The sequence below is a fragment of the Hipposideros armiger genome, unplaced genomic scaffold (assembly GCF_001890085.2).
Source record: "Hipposideros armiger isolate ML-2016 unplaced genomic scaffold, ASM189008v1 scaffold_451, whole genome shotgun sequence".
Lineage (NCBI taxonomy): Eukaryota > Metazoa > Chordata > Mammalia > Chiroptera > Hipposideridae > Hipposideros > Hipposideros armiger.
Genome location: NW_017731801.1, coordinates 1,092,991 through 1,098,463, shown reverse-complemented (window position 1 = coordinate 1,098,463; position 5,473 = coordinate 1,092,991). Strand labels below are relative to the sequence as shown.

Below are 5,473 nucleotides of genomic sequence, written 5' to 3'. Positions count from 1 at the left end.
CCACTCGGCCGGCCCTGTTAGCTATATTTTTAATAAAAGTCTTTAAAAAAATGTTATAGTGAGGCCACTAGGGTGAACCCTAATCCAATCCAACGGTTGTCCTAATCAAAAAAGGAGTTTAAAGCGCGCAGAGACACGAAGGACATGTGCACACAGGGAAAGACCATGTGAGCACAGAACGAGAAGGTGAGAAGGCAGCTAGCTATCTTCAGGCCAGGGAAAGAGGTCTCAGAAGAAACCAAAGCCATCTACATCTTGATCTCAGACTTCCAGCCTCTAGTTCTGTGAGAAAATAAATTTCTATTGTTCAAGCCAAAAAACAAAAAAAAAGAGGCAGTACATATATACAATGCAACATTACTCAGCCATAAAAGAGAATGAAATCTTGCCATTTGTGACAACATGAATGGACCTAGAGAGTACACTAAGTGAAATAAGTCAGATAGAAAAAAACAAATGCCATATGATTTCACTTATATGTGGAATCTAAACAAACAAGCAAAACAGAAACAAACTCATAGATACAGAGAACAATCGATGGTAGCCAGGTGGGAGAGGGGTTGGGGGATGGTTGAAAAAGGTGAAAGGGATTAAGAAGTGCAAATTGCCAGTTATAAACATTGTCACAGGGATGTAAAATACAGCACAGGGAATACAGTCAATAATACTGTAATTACTATGTATAGTATTAGATGGGGGCACTAGACTTATTGGGGTGATCTCTTTATAAGGAATATAAATGTCTAATCACTATGTTGTACATCTGAAACTAATAAAATATTGTATGTTAACTGTAATTTAAAAACTAGAAAAGAAAAATAACTTTTAATTAAAAAATAATTTAAAAATTTGAATAAAATAACATATATATTATATACACTAATTGGTATCATCTAATCAATCACCAAAATAATTAATGGGATAAAAGATCCCAGACATAATGGGAAAAGCCAACTAAAATACTTAAAAATCAATTTAAGAAATACGAATAATATGCATACATACTATAAGAAAGACATTTTTAAAAAGTCTTTAATAAATGGAGAAAAATATCATTTTCCCCGCTGGAAAGACTCACTAATAGAAGAGGAGACAGAGGTCTCTTTCTCCAAAATTAATCTGTATATTTAACATAAGGTCAACTCAATTTACTTTAAGAGGGAGTGGCCCAGTTCAACAAATGGACACTTTTGTATAAATTGGTGCAAACTTTGGAGGGAAAGTTGGGACTACCTATAAAAATTTTATACATGCATCCCCTCTGACATAGAAATTCTACTTGCAGTTATCTACCCTGCAGAAATGTGAACACATGCTTCCAAAGATGGACAAAGAATGTTCAGGCAGTTTTGTTTGTAATAGAGAGTGGGGGAAGGGGGAGAGGAAAGAGGAGGAAGATGAACTGCAGAGAAAGAAAATGCCTGGCAACAGAGAACAGGTGTTTACATAATTATATAAGGGGATCAGATGGAGACATTAAAAAGAAAGAGGGAACTTTAAATATACTGACATTAAAAGATTCTTAGCTAGGTCTCTGCTATGGACTGAATGTTTGTGTTCCCCCCAAATTCACATATTAAAACCCTAATCCCAAGTGTGATGATATTTGGAGATGGGGTCTTTGGGAGGTAACTAAGGTTGTTGGAGCTCTCCTGCTGGGATCAGTGCCCCTATATGAAGAGACAGCAGCGAGCTTTCTTCCTCTCTCTGCTCTCTGCCAGTGAAAACACAGAGAGAAGGTGGCCATCTGTAAACCAGAAAGATGGCCTCCACGAGAACCCAACTATACTGGCACCCCGATCTCAGACTTGTAGCCTTCAGAACTGTGAGAAATAAATGTTTCTGCTGTTTAAGCTAGCCAGTCTGTGGTAATTTGTTAGAGTGAATTGAGCAGATTAAAAAAAGTCTCTAAGGGAAAAATATAAACTATGTTGATGCAAATTGTAGAATAATGTACCTAGTATGATCATCTTATTTTTAATGTGAATTTTATTTTTAATCCTTTTAGTGAAGGAGTGGTGAAGGTATGCGGAATGGAGGTTTCCTGTTTTGCTTTCTACACTTCTCCAAAACGCATGTATTACTTGTATGAACATTATTAAATGCTCAGTTCAACAAATATTGAGTCTTGTGCCAGGCAATAGGAGGGTGAATGTGATAGTCACCCTCTACTCTCAGGACCCTTGTTATCAAAAACCCAACAGAAATCCAAACATGATTTTGTTAGTTTGGGTGGAGCAGGGAGAGGTTGGTTAATTTGACCAAAGTATTCTAAAGATCATCTGGAATTAGTACTGATAAAAACTGCTAGGAAATGCTCATTTTGGTGACTCTTATACTAAAATTGGAAGGATATATAGAAGATTAGCATGGCCCCTGTGCAATAATGACATCAAGTTTATGGTAGTGCTCCATAAGTTATTATTGTGATGGTAGTTACATCTGACAAAATTCATCAAAATATACATTTAAATTGTGAATATTATTGCATGTAAACTATACATCAATAAAACTGATTTTTTTAAAAACCAGGAAAATGATTATTCTGGTTAATAAAGAGAGAATTTTCCTAACCATATATTAAACCTATTATAAAACTTCAGTAATGAAAATTTGGCACACTGGCACCAAAATATGCTGATAGACAGACGCAAAACTCCACAAACCAGATACATAATTAATCTACCATAATTGTAGCAATTTAAATCAGGGGTAAAAACACTTATTAGCTTTGCAGCAACTGGCTAACCATTAAGGAAAAGTAAATTAGCTCTCCACTTTACAACTTAAACTAGAATAAATTTCACATTAAAGATTTTAAACAAAGGCTTAAACGTACCCGAAAAAAATACAGGAGGATATTTATATAAACTTGGGTTAGGAAAGGCCTTTTTCAGCAAGATCCTTAAGCAGAAACCATAAAGAAAAAGAACAACAGATTTGACTAAATGAAGTTAAACTTGTATAGGGTCAAAGGTGAAATACTGCCAAAAACATTAAGCAAACTGGGAGACATTGTGCAACATATATGACTGAATTATTACTGTAATGTGTAATGTATAAAGACTGCTTCAAAATCTGGAACAGAAAGACACTCCAATTGAAAAAGGAGCAACAGAGTTAACAGTCAATTCACTCACACAAATGCAAAAGGCCAATACACAGAGGAAAAGGTGTTGATTTTCCTTGGGTAATCAGACATGCAAATTAAAACAAGATACTATTTTTGTCCATGTTATTGTGTATGCAGAGAAAAATTTTAAGATGCTTAGAAAAACCTCAATAGCTTACAAGGTGAAGTTTTAAGCTATCTTTATTTTCTCCTTTATATTTTTCTGTTTCCTGAATGTTTTATAATAAAATTTTCCTTTAAAAATTCTTATAATTTTAATAATGTTAATTGTTAGACACACAGAGTTTTCTCTCCTCCTAAAGTACCTGGTGCAGTGCACTCTAGAAATGCACCCCTAAAAAGAGCTATTCCCCCTTACAAGGTTTGCTTCTCTAGGGGAAATGCACGCACACGCGCGCGCGCACACCTGAGGGTTTTGTTAATGGTCCGCATAGTGAGATAACTGGAGCCGCCCTGCGGTCCCCCAGAGGGAGCACGGGACTAAAAGGGGGATGCCTGGGTCACACCCACCCTGCAGGACCTCACGCCCCCGAACTCTGCGGGCGCAGTGCGGCACCTGGGTCACCCCGGCCCAGGCCAGGAAAAGGGGGAGATAAGTCGGCGTGGTCCTAACTATCCGTCGTGGAAAGAGGTAGGGGGCAGAAGACCAGGGTCTGCCGCTGACCTTGGACAGTCCCCGCCGTGCTCGGGCCTCAGTTTCCCTACCCGTAGGCTGAGGCTAACGGTCTCGATTGCTGCGCTGGCCCCCTGCGGCTGGTCTTTCCCGGAGCTGGGAAGGACGCCTTCCTCTGCCCGGTTGCCCTTGCTCGGCCCCTGGCCTGCGAGGTCGCAGAAACCCATCACCGCAGCAGGCGCTACAGGAGCGCCCGGCTGGCCCGAGGGGTGGAACGTGAGGCGGCTTCTCGCGCGTGCGGGAGGCCATTTGGCGATCCACCCTAAGGCTGTGCGGCCCCGCCAGGCTGTGCAGGAGCGGAACGGGGGTGGGGGTGGGGGGTGTCTTACCTGGATTTGCACACGCCCGGCTCGCGCTTTTCTGTCGGCCTTGCGGTGCAGCCCAAACGGGCGAAGGGTGGGGAGGCGCCCTTGCCGCGACACTCATTCATCCCTGCGCCGACGCCCGCCCAGGCCGCGCAGGGGGCGCCCTTCTGGGGTTCCCGCAGTCCTCCCGCAGGAAACGGCCGGCGCCACAGGCTGGGCCACAGCGAAGCTCGCCTACCCGGAGTGTACGGCCGGGGACGAAGGCCCTCCCTGGCTGGGCCAGCCCTTGCAGCTGCTCTCCCCGTGACAGCTGCGGCCACCCCTAATCCTGGTCCCCTCGATTTGCCTGCTGTCTCTCCGACGTGGGCGCTCCGGTCACGACGCCAGAGGGGCTGGGCAGACCGTGCGCAGCGGAAACCTAATCGGTGGGGGCGGTCAGCTCTGTCCCCTGCGCACGCCGAGGGCCAGCTCTGGTGTCGCGTAGGCTGGCCGACTCATCCCCACGAAGGAGCCATTGCGGGACCCTGAAATCCTGGAGGAGCGCGCGCTGAGCCTCACCTCCTCCCGCTAGCTGCGCAGCTCCGGCGCGGAGTACCCTCGCTCCCGCAGGCCACGTGACCCGCGAGCTGCCGAGCGACCGCAGCCCCCAAAGCTAGGTTGGGGAAAAAGGACTGCGAAGGGCGCCAACTGATGGTCAGAGAGGTAAAAGCAGGCTCAGGGTAAGGAAAGTTTAAATGCTGGAAGGATTATGTCTCTCGGCTGTTCACAGCCCCAGCTGGCTTCAGTCGTGTTCTCCGTAGGACGCTTTGTTTTTGCTAATAATAGTGGACACCGCTTCCACCCCCAGTCCTCACCGTACGCAGCATTATACTAGGCGCCTTATGAACATTCCTTTAGCTCTCACTTTACTCCTATTACTTTACAGATTATCACCTCCAACTTGCAAATGACAAAAGAAGATTTGAGAAGATAATTTGCCAAGAGCAACACTTATTCCAAAAGCCAGAAATGTAAACACATTAAAAAGCAGAAAGGTTTGATCTAACCAGATCACGTAGCCACGCATGGGACTTAGGTCTGTGGCTCTATCCACTTACCTGTCAAGTCTCTGCCAGGAGTGGCTTTGGTTTCCATTTGTGTGGGAAGTACTACCCATCCCCAGCCCGTAATTTTGACAGATAGATAATATCATGCTCATCTCACAGATGGAAAAAGTGAGGTATGGCCAAAACAATGATCATATCCAAGTGACAGAGCTCGTCAGCCTAGTCTAACTGGTTAATAATGGAATGATTATCTGCTAGGCACGGTGCAAAACACAGAATTTGCATTATTTTAGTACTCACAACAATTTTATGAGGA

General features: G+C 43.7%; 1 protein-coding gene across 1 annotated transcript in view; it reads right to left on the bottom strand.

Annotated features, from left to right (window-relative positions):
- Window positions 1-4,822, bottom strand: part of PGAP4 (post-GPI attachment to proteins GalNAc transferase 4) — a 23,318-nt gene extending 18,496 nt beyond the window's left edge. The window contains exon 1 of the mRNA XM_019665758.1: window positions 4,136-4,822. The gene's annotated coding sequence lies outside the window, so the exon portion shown is untranslated. The remainder of the gene's footprint in view (window positions 1-4,135) is intronic.
- Window positions 4,823-5,473: the final 651 nt, after the last annotated feature.